General features: G+C 43.9%; 5 non-coding genes across 5 annotated transcripts; all 5 read right to left on the reverse strand.

Annotated features, from left to right (window-relative positions):
* Positions 1-1153: 1153 nt before the first annotated feature.
* trnap-ugg (transfer RNA proline (anticodon UGG)) lies at positions 1154-1241 on the reverse strand. The gene is given in 2 exon segments: positions 1154-1189; positions 1206-1241. It is a non-coding gene; the product is annotated as a tRNA-Pro (tRNA).
* Positions 1242-2846: 1605 nt separating this feature from the next.
* On the reverse strand, positions 2847-2934 carry trnap-ugg (transfer RNA proline (anticodon UGG)). The gene is given in 2 exon segments: positions 2847-2882; positions 2899-2934. It is a non-coding gene; the product is annotated as a tRNA-Pro (tRNA).
* A 4728-nt stretch (positions 2935-7662) lies between these two features.
* trnap-ugg (transfer RNA proline (anticodon UGG)) lies at positions 7663-7750 on the reverse strand. Its single transcript is given in 2 exon segments — positions 7663-7698; positions 7715-7750. It is a non-coding gene; the product is annotated as a tRNA-Pro (tRNA).
* Positions 7751-9252: 1502 nt separating this feature from the next.
* trnap-ugg (transfer RNA proline (anticodon UGG)) lies at positions 9253-9340 on the reverse strand. The gene is given in 2 exon segments: positions 9253-9288; positions 9305-9340. It is a non-coding gene; the product is annotated as a tRNA-Pro (tRNA).
* Positions 9341-10945: 1605 nt separating this feature from the next.
* trnap-ugg (transfer RNA proline (anticodon UGG)) lies at positions 10946-11033 on the reverse strand. Its single transcript is given in 2 exon segments — positions 10946-10981; positions 10998-11033. It is a non-coding gene; the product is annotated as a tRNA-Pro (tRNA).
* Between the last annotated feature and the right edge of the window lie 232 nt (positions 11034-11265).

Below are 11265 nucleotides of genomic sequence, written 5' to 3' on the forward strand. Positions count from 1 at the left end.
TAACGGAAGGCCTGTTGCTTACATTTAGCTGATTGTACATTTTCAACATTGTAGATCTGTGTGCACGGGCAGGATAAGCGGTGAAGTTGAATTTCTTTCAGGGTAGTTCTAATTAGATGCAAAAAGCAAGAAATGGAATGTCTGAGAGCATTGCCTCGGTGAGACGAGGTGGCCGAGAGGTTATTGTGCTCTGCACGCGTGTGTTGGAATCCCATTCTCGTCGTTACTGTATTACACGTTTGATGCTGATGCACTTTCCAAGCATTTCACTGAATCTTACTTGAAATACAATTTCGTGAAAATTGTGCTGGTGTTGATGGTCTGTGCCCTTGCATTACTCATATCTTGTTAAAAGTAAAATATTCCAAGAAATTCCTCAACCCACCTTGAATGAAAGTGGAGTATGAGATTGCGAATCGGGGACTGAGAACCCTCCCTTCCTTCCTCTGAGATTGGCACCGAATGAAAGACTAGCGGCAACAGAGGCAAATGATTAGGGAGCAGAAACATAAATTTCTCCTTCGGGGGCAATTTAATTTCAAAAATATTTATCAAACTTAATGACGAGATTTTCTGTTTTTGGGACTTTGGTTGAGAGATAAATAATGCGCGAGAAATCCTCGTTCTTTTCAGCATTCTCTCATGGGATCTGAAGCCCCAGTTTAACATCTTACTAGAAAGACGGCACTGCCAACAGTGCAGCACGACCTCAGTACTGCCCTGGAGTGTGAGCCAGGATTATACACTCAAGTCTCTGGAGTGTGGCTTGAGTATGCTACCGCTGAGCCACGGCTGACACCTAAACTCAGTTCATTTGGCTGGAGTAAAATGACGGAGATAAAGGGAAAAATGATAATGGAGTAAACTTTCAACTTGGCGTCCAAGATTAAACCGGGCATATTTTTAGAAACAGCCCGATTTATGTTGCCATAGATATCATAACCTTTGAAAATCAGGCCTGTCTATAATGGGCCGGGTCGTGGTCACTTGCGAATCATTCTGGGTCTGTTTAAACCGGGAGTGCTCACAGTCCCGCATCATTCTGTGTCTGCTTGAAATGGCAGAGCTCACAATCTCGGATCATGCCGTTTATTTAGAAGCAGAGCGATTTCAGCTTTGATGACCGAGTTGTTGAGTTTAACAAAATGTGTCAGGGCTCGTCCGGGATTTGAACCCGGGACCTCTCGCATTTTAATCGTGAAACGCCCAAAGCGAGAATCATACCCCTAGACCAACGAGCCGCCCATGTTATTCTTCCATTTGCATTGAGTTTCACTGCGCTGGTGCGAATCCAGCTCACAGAGGACCTGTTTATTCAGTTTAAATATTATTATCTTTTCCTCAATCCACTTCTTTTTTCGAGCAGTTTCCTTGAACCTGCTCAAAAATCGCCCCATAAAAAGAGATGCAGCGGCATTACGGCCGCATAGACTAATGGATAAGGCGCCTGACTTCGGTTGCAAATTCTAAAGTTATCAGAAGATTGAAGGTTCAAATCCTACAAAGGTCGTTTAATTATCTGGGCGACACTTTTTATATTCTGAATCTGGCGTGAAACCGGCCATTTTTGACAGCCCCTCATCTGAAGTAACGGAAGGCCTGTTGCTTCCATTAAGCTGATTGTACATTTTCAACATTGTAGATCTGTGTGCACGGGCAGGATAAGCGGTGAAGTTGAATTTCTTTCAGGGTAGTTCTAATTAGATGCAAAAAGCAAGAAATGGAATGTCTAAGAGCATTGCCTCGGTGAGACGAGGTGGCCGAGAGGTTAAAGCGATGGACTGCTAATCTATTGTGCACTGCACGCGTGGGTTGGAATCCCATTCTCGCCGTTACTGTATTACACGTTTGATGCTGATGCACTTTCCAAGCATTTCACTGAATCTTACTTGAAATACAATTTCGTGAAAATTGTGCTGGTGTTGATGGTCTGTGCCCTTGCATTACTCATATCTTGTTAAAAGTAAAATATTCCAAGAAATTCCTCAACCCACCTTGAAGATTAGACAGGGCTTGATGGCCGGCATGGACACGATGGGCCGAAGGGACTCTATCCGTGCTGTATTACTCTATGACTCTATGAATGAAAGTGGAGTGTGAGATCGTGAATCGGAGACTGAGAACCCTCTCTTCCTTCCTCTGAGATTGGCACCGAATGAAAGACTAGCGGCAACAGAGGCAAATGATTAGGGAGCAGAAACATAAATTTCTCCTTTGGGGGCAATTTAATTTCAAAAATATTTATCAAACTTAATGACGAGATTTTCTGTTTTTGGGACTTTGGTTGAGAGATAAATAATGCGCGAGAAATCCTCGTTCTTTTCAGCATTCTCTCATGGGATCTGAAGCCCCAGTTTAACATCTTACTAGAAAGACGGCACTGCCGACAGTGCAGCACGACCTCAGTACTGCCCTGGAGTGTCAGCCTGGATTATGCACTCAAGTCTCTGGAGTGAGGCTTGAGTATGCTACCGCTGAGCCACGGCTGACACCTAAACTCAGTTCATTTGGCTGGAGTAAAATGACGGAGATAAAGGGAAACATTATAATGGAGTAAACTTTCAACTTGACGTCCAAGATTAAACCGGGCATCGTTTTAGAAACAGCCCGATTTATGTTGCCATAGATTTCATAAGCTTTGAAAATCAGGCCTGTCTATAATGGGCGGGGTCGTGGTCACTTGCGAATCATTCTGGGTCTGTTTAAACCGGGAGTGCTCACAGCCCCGGATCATTCTGTGTCTGTTTGAAATGGCAGAGCTCACAATCTCGGATCATGCCGTTTATTTAGAAGCAGAGCGATTTCAGCTTTGATGACCGAGTTGTTGAGTTTAACAAAATGTGGCAGGGCTCGTCCGGGATTTGAACCCGGGACCTCTCGCATTTTAATCGTGATACGCCCAAAGCGAGAATCATACCCCTAGACCAACGAGCCGCCCATGTTATTCTTCCATTTGCATTGAGTTTCACTGCGCTGGTGCGAATCCAGCTCACAGAGGACCTGTTTATTCAGTTTAAATATTATTATCTTTTCCTCAATCCACTTCTTTTTTCGAGCAGTTTCCTTGAACCTGCTCACAATTCGCCCCATAAAAAGAGATGCAGCGGCATTAGCGGCCGCATAGACTAATGGATAATGCGTCTGACTTCGGTTGCAAATTCTTCAGTTATCAGAAGATTGAAGGTTCAAATCCTACAAAGGTCGTTTAATTATCTGGGCGACACTTTTTATATTCTGAATCTGGCGTGAAACCGGTCATTTTTGACAGCCCCTCATCTGAAGTAACGGAAGGCCTGTTGCTTACATTTAGCTGATTGTACATTTTCAACATTGTAGATCTGTGTGCACGGGCAGGATAAGCGGTGAAGTTGAATTTCTTTCAGGGTAGCTCTAATTAGATGCAAAAAGCAAGAAAGCATTGCCTCGGTGAGACGAGGTGGCCGAGAGGTTAAGGCGATGGACTGCTAATCTATTGTGCTCTGCACGCGTGGGTTGGAATCCCATTCTCGTCGTTACTGTATTACACGTTTGATGCTGATGCACTTTCCAAGCATTTCACTGAATCTTACTTGAAATACAATTTCGTGAAAATTGTGCTGGTGTTGATGGTCTGTGCCCTTGCATTACTCATATCTTGTTAAAAGTAAAATATTCCAAGAAATTCCTCAACCCACCTTGAATGAAAGTGGAGTATGAGATCGCGAATCGGAGACTGAGAACCCTCCCTTCCTTCCTCTGAGATTGGCACCGAATGAAAGACTAGCGGCAACAGAGGCAAATGATTAGGGAGCAGAAACATAACTTTCTCCTTTGGGGTCAATTTAATTTCAAAAATACTTATCTAACTTAATGACGAGATTTTCTGTTTTTGGGACTTTGGTTGAGAGATAAATAATGCGCGAGAAATCCTCGTTCTTTTCAGCATTCTCTCATGGGATCTGAAGCCCCAGTTTAACATCTTACTAGAAAGACGGCACTGCCGACAGTGCAGCACGACCTCAGTACTGCCCTGGAGTGTCAGCCTGGATTATGCACTCAAGTCTCTGGAGTGAGGCTTGAGTATGCTACCGCTGAGCCACGGCTGACACCTAAACTCAGTTAATTTGGCTGGAGTAAAATGACGGAGATAAAGGGAAACATTATAATGGAGTAAACTTTCAACTTGACGTCCAAGATTAAACCGGGCATCGCTTTAGAAACAGCCCGATTTATGTTGCCATAGATTTCATAAGCTTTGAAAATCAGGCCTGTCTATAATGGGCGGGGTCGTGGTCACTTGCGAATCATTCTGGGTCTGTTTAAACCGGGAGTGCTCACAGTTCCGCATCATTCTGTGTCTGTTTGAAATGGCAGAGCTCACAATCTCGGATCATGCCGTTTATTTAGAAGCAGAGCGATTTCAGCTTTGATGACCGAGTTGTTGAGTTTAACAAAATGTGTCAGGGCTCGTCCGGGATTTGAACCCGGGACCTCTCGCATTTTAATCGTGAAACGCCCAAAGCGAGAATCATACCCCTAGACAAACGAGCCGCCCATGTTATTCTTCCATTTGCATTGAGTTTCACTGCGCTGGTGCGAATCCAGCTCACAGAGGACCTGTTTATTCAGTTTAAATATTATTATCTTTTCCTCAATCCACTTCTTTTTTCGAGCAGTTTCCTTGAACCTGCTCACAATTCGCCCCATAAAAAGAGATGCAGCGGCATTAGCGGCCGCATAGACTAATGGATAATGCGTCTGACTTCGGTTGCAAATTCTTCAGTTATCAGAAGATTGAAGGTTCAAATCCTACAAAGGTCGTTTAATTATCTGGGCGACACTTTTTATATTCTGAATCTGGCGTGAAACCGGCCATTTTTGACAGCCCCTCATCTGAAGTAACGGAAGGCCTGTTGCTTACATTTAGCTGATTGTACATTTTCAACATTGTAGATCTGTGTGCACGGGCAGGATAAGCGGTGAAGTTGAATTTCTTTCAGGGTAGTTCTAATTAGATGCAAAAAGCAAGAAATGGAATGTCTGAGAGCATTGCCTCGGTGAGACGAGGTGGCCGAGAGGTTAAGGCGATGGACTGCTAATCTACTGTGCTCTGCACGCGTGTGTTGGAATCCCATTCTCGTCGTTACTGTATTACACGTTTGATGCTGATGCACTTTCCAAGCATTTCACTGAATCTTACTTGAAATACAATTTCGTGAAAATTGTGCTGGTGTTGATGGTCTGTGCCCTTGCATTACTCATATCTTGTTAAAAGTAAAATATTCCAAGAAATTCCTCAACCCACCTTGAATGAAAGTGGAGTATGAGATCGCGAATCGGAGACTGAGAACCCTCCCTTCCTTCCTCTGAGATTGGCACCGAATGAAAGACTAGCGGCAACAGAGGCAAATGATTAGGGAGCAGAAACATAACTTTCTCCTTTGGGGTCAATTTAATTTCAAAAATACTTATCTAACTTAATGACGAGATTTTCTGTTTTTGGGACTTTGGTTGAGAGATAAATAATGCGCGAGAAATCCTCGTTCTTTTCAGCATTCTCTCATGGGATCTGAAGCCCCAGTTTAACATCTTACTAGAAAGACGGCACTGCCGACAGTGCAGCACGACCTCAGTACTGCCCTGGAGTGTCAGCCTGGATTATGCACTCAAGTCTCTGGAGTGAGGCTTGAGTATGCTACCGCTGAGCCACGGCTGACACCTAAACTCAGTTAATTTGGCTGGAGTAAAATGACGGAGATAAAGGGAAACATTATAATGGAGTAAACTTTCAACTTGACGTCCAAGATTAAACCGGGCATCGCTTTAGAAACAGCCCGATTTATGTTGCCATAGATTTCATAAGCTTTGAAAATCAGGCCTGTCTATAATGGGCGGGGTCGTGGTCACTTGCGAATCATTCTGGGTCTGTTTAAACCGGGAGTGCTCACAGTTCCGCATCATTCTGTGTCTGTTTGAAATGGCAGAGCTCACAATCTCGGATCATGCCGTTTATTTAGAAGCAGAGCGATTTCAGCTTTGATGACCGAGTTGTTGAGTTTAACAAAATGTGTCAGGGCTCGTCCGGGATTTGAACCCGGGACCTCTCGCATTTTAATCGTGAAACGCCCAAAGCGAGAATCATACCCCTAGACAAACGAGCCGCCCATGTTATTCTTCCATTTGCATTGAGTTTCACTGCGCTGGTGCGAATCCAGCTCACAGAGGACCTGTTTATTCAGTTTAAATATTATTATCTTTTCCTCAATCCACTTCTTTTTTCGAGCAGTTTCCTTGAACCTGCTCACAATTCGCCCCATAAAAAGAGATGCAGCGGCATTAGCGGCCGCATAGACTAATGGATAATGCGTCTGACTTCGGTTGCAAATTCTTCAGTTATCAGAAGATTGAAGGTTCAAATCCTACAAAGGTCGTTTAATTATCTGGGCGACACTTTTTATATTCTGAATCTGGCGTGAAACCGGCCATTTTTGACAGCCCCTCATCTGAAGTAACGGAAGGCCTGTTGCTTACATTTAGCTGATTGTACATTTTCAACATTGTAGATCTGTGTGCACGGGCAGGATAAGCGGTGAAGTTGAATTTCTTTCAGGGTAGTTCTAATTAGATGCAAAAAGCAAGAAATGGAATGTCTGAGAGCATTGCCTCGGTGAGACGAGGTGGCCGAGAGGTTAAGGCGATGGACTGCTAATCTACTGTGCTCTGCACGCGTGTGTTGGAATCCCATTCTCGTCGTTACTGTATTACACGTTTGATGCTGATGCACTTTCCAAGCATTTCACTGAATCTTACTTGAAATACAATTTCGTGAAAATTGTGCTGGTGTTGATGGTCTGTGCCCTTGCATTACTCATATCTTGTTAAAAGTAAAATATTCCAAGAAATTCCTCAACCCACCTTGAATGAAAGTGGAGTATGAGATTGCGAATCGGGGACTGAGAACCCTCCCTTCCTTCCTCTGAGATTGGCACCGAATGAAAGACTAGCGGCAACAGAGGCAAATGATTAGGGAGCAGAAACATAAATTTCTCCTTCGGGGGCAATTTAATTTCAAAAATATTTATCAAACTTAATGACGAGATTTTCTGTTTTTGGGACTTTGGTTGAGAGATAAATAATGCGCGAGAAATCCTCGTTCTTTTCAGCATTCTCTCATGGGATCTGAAGCCCCAGTTTAACATCTTACTAGAAAGACGGCACTGCCAACAGTGCAGCACGACCTCAGTACTGCCCTGGAGTGTGAGCCAGGATTATACACTCAAGTCTCTGGAGTGTGGCTTGAGTATGCTACCGCTGAGCCACGGCTGACACCTAAACTCAGTTCATTTGGCTGGAGTAAAATGACGGAGATAAAGGGAAAAATGATAATGGAGTAAACTTTCAACTTGGCGTCCAAGATTAAACCGGGCATATTTTTAGAAACAGCCCGATTTATGTTGCCATAGATATCATAACCTTTGAAAATCAGGCCTGTCTATAATGGGCCGGGTCGTGGTCACTTGCGAATCATTCTGGGTCTGTTTAAACCGGGAGTGCTCACAGTCCCGCATCATTCTGTGTCTGCTTGAAATGGCAGAGCTCACAATCTCGGATCATGCCGTTTATTTAGAAGCAGAGCGATTTCAGCTTTGATGACCGAGTTGTTGAGTTTAACAAAATGTGTCAGGGCTCGTCCGGGATTTGAACCCGGGACCTCTCGCATTTTAATCGTGAAACGCCCAAAGCGAGAATCATACCCCTAGACCAACGAGCCGCCCATGTTATTCTTCCATTTGCATTGAGTTTCACTGCGCTGGTGCGAATCCAGCTCACAGAGGACCTGTTTATTCAGTTTAAATATTATTATCTTTTCCTCAATCCACTTCTTTTTTCGAGCAGTTTCCTTGAACCTGCTCAAAAATCGCCCCATAAAAAGAGATGCAGCGGCATTACGGCCGCATAGACTAATGGATAAGGCGTCTGACTTCGGTTGCAAATTCTAAAGTTATCAGAAGATTGAAGGTTCAAATCCTACAAAGGTCGTTTAATTATCTGGGCGACACTTTTTATATTCTGAATCTGGCGTGAAACCGGCCATTTTTGACAGCCCCTCATCTGAAGTAACGGAAGGCCTGTTGCTTCCATTAAGCTGATTGTACATTTTCAACATTGTAGATCTGTGTGCACGGGCAGGATAAGCGGTGAAGTTGAATTTCTTTCAGGGTAGTTCTAATTAGATGCAAAAAGCAAGAAATGGAATGTCTAAGAGCATTGCCTCGGTGAGACGAGGTGGCCGAGAGGTTAAGGCGATGGACTGCTAATCTATTGTGCACTGCACGCGTGGGTTGGAATCCCATTCTCGTCGTTACTGTATTACACGTTTGATGCTGATGCACATTCCAAGCATTTCACTGAATCTTACTTGAAATACAATTTCGTGAAAATTGTGCTGGTGTTGATGGTCTGTGCCCTTGCATTACTCACATCTTGTTAAAAGTAAAATATTCCAAGAAATTCCTCAACCCACCTTGAATGAAAGTGGAGTGTGAGATCGCGAATCGGAGACTGAGAACCCTCTCTTCCTTCCTCTGAGATTGGCACCGAATGAAAGACTAGCGGCAACAGAGGCAAATTATTAGGGAGCAGAAACATAAATTTCTCCTTTGGGGGCAATTTACTTTCAAAAATATTTATCAAACTTCGTGACGAGATTTTCTGTTTTTGGGACTTTGGTTGAGAGATAAATAATGCGCGAGAAATCCTCGTTCTTTTCAGCATTCTCTCATGGGATCTGAAGCCCCAGTTTAACATCTTACTAGAAAGACGGCACTGCCAACAGTGCAGCACGACTTCAGTACTGCCCTGGAGTGTGTGCCAGGATTATACACTCAAGTCTCTGGAGTGTGGCTTGAGTATGCTACCGCTGAGCCACGGCTGACACCTAAACTCAGTTCATTTGGCTGGAGTAAAATGACGGAGATAAAGGGAAAAATGATAATGGAGTAAACTTTAAACCGGGCATCGTTTTAGAAACAGCCCGATTTATGTTGCCATAGATTTCATAAGCTTTGAAAATCAGGCCTGTCTATAATGGGCGGGGTCGTGGTCACTTGCGAATCATTCTGGGTCTGTTTGAACCGGGAGTGCTCACAGTCCCGCATCATTCTGTGTCTGTTTGAAATGGCAGAGCTCACAATCTCGGATCATGCCGTTTATTTAGAATCAGAGCGATTTCAGCTTTGATGACCGAGTTGTTGAGTTTAACAAAATGCGCCAGGGCTCGTCCGGGATTTGAACCCGGGACCTCTCGCATTTTAATTGTGAAACGCCCAAAGCGAGAATCATACCCCTAGACCAACGAGCCGCCCATGTTATTCTTTCATTTGCTTTGAGTTTCACTGCGCTGGTGCGAATCCAGCTCACAGAGGACCTGTTTATTCAGTTTAAATATTATTATCTTTTCCTCAATCCACTTCTTTTTTCGAGCAGTTTCCTTGAACCTGCTCACAATTCGCCCCATAAAAAGAGATGCAGCGGCATTACGGCCGCATAGACTAATGGATAAGGCGTCTGACTTCGGTTGCAAATTCTAAAGTTATCAGAAGATTGAAGGTTCAAATCCTACAAAGGTCGTTTAATTATCTGGGCGACACTTTTTATATTCTGAATCTGGCGTGAAACCGGCCATTTTTGACAGCCCCTCATCTGAAGTAACGGAAGGCCTGTTGCTTACATTTAGCTGATTGTACATTTTCAACATTGTAGATCTGTGTGCACGGGCAGGATAAGCGGTGAAGTTGAATTTCTTTCAGGGTAGTTCTAATTCGATGCAAAAAGCAAGAAATGGAATGTCTGAGAGCATTGCCTCGGTGAGACGAGGTGGCCGAGAGGTTAAAGCGATGGACTGCTAATCTATTGTGCACTGCACGCGTGGGTTGGAATCCCATTCTCGCCGTTACTGTATTACACGTTTGATGCTGATGCACTTTCCAAGCATTTCACTGAATCTTACTTGAAATACAATTTCGTGAAAATTGTGCTGGTGTTGATGGTCTGTGCCCTTGCATTACTCATATCTTGTTAAAAGTAAAATATTCCAAGAAATTCCTCAACCCACCTTGAAGATTAGACAGGGCTTGATGGCCGGCATGGACACGATGGGCCGAAGGGACTCTATCCGTGCTGTATTACTCTATGACTCTATGAATGAAAGTGGAGTGTGAGATCGCGAATCGGAGACTGAGAACCCTCTCTTCCTTCCTCTGAGATTGGCACCGAATGAAAGACTAGCGGCAACAGAGGCAAATGATTAGGGAGCAGAAACATAAATTTCTCCTTTGGGGGCAATTTAATTTCAAAAATATTTATCAAACTTAATGACGAGATTTTCTGTTTTTGGGACTTTGGTTGAGAGATAAATAATGCGCGAGAAATCCTCGTTCTTTTCAGCATTCTCTCATGGGATCTGAAGCCCCAGTTTAACATCTTACTAGAAAGACGGCACTGCCGACAGTGCAGCACGACCTCAGTACTGCCCTGGAGTGTCAGCCTGGATTATGCACTCAAGTCTCTGGAGTGAGGCTTGAGTATGCTACCGCTGAGCCACGGCTGACACCTAAACTCAGTTCATTTGGCTGGAGTAAAATGACGGAGATAAAGGGAAACATTATAATGGAGTAAACTTTCAACTTGACGTCCAAGATTAAACCGGGCATCGTTTTAGAAACAGCCCGATTTATGTTGCCATAGATTTCATAAGCTTTGAAAATCAGGCCTGTCTATAATGGGCGGGGTCGTGGTCACTTGCGAATCATTCTGGGTCTGTTTAAACCGGGAGTGCTCACAGTCCCGCATCATTCTGTGTCTGTTTGAAATGGCAGAGCTCACAATCTCGGATCATGCCGTTTATTTAGAAGCAGAGCGATTTCAGCTTTGATGACCGAGTTGTTGAGTTTAACAAAATGTGTCAGGGCTCGTCCGGGATTTGAACCCGGGACCTCTCGCATTTTAATCGTGATACGCCCAAAGCGAGAATCATACCCCTAGACCAACGAGCCGCCCATGTTATTCTTCCATTTGCATTGAGTTTCACTGCGCTGGTGCGAATCCAGCTCACAGAGGACCTGTTTATTCAGTTTAAATATTATTATCTTTTCCTCAATCCACTTCTTTTTTCGAGCAGTTTCCTTGAACCTGCTCACAATTCGCCCCATAAAAAGAGATGCAGCGGCATTAGCGGCCGCATAGACTAATGGATAATGCGTCTGACTTCGGTTGCAAATTCTTCAG

The sequence above is a fragment of the Somniosus microcephalus genome, unplaced genomic scaffold (genome assembly GCF_052327205.1).
Source record: "Somniosus microcephalus isolate GS21.2 unplaced genomic scaffold, FLI_Smic_1.0 unresolved_chr1, whole genome shotgun sequence".
Classification (NCBI taxonomy): Eukaryota; Metazoa; Chordata; class Chondrichthyes; order Squaliformes; family Somniosidae; genus Somniosus; species Somniosus microcephalus.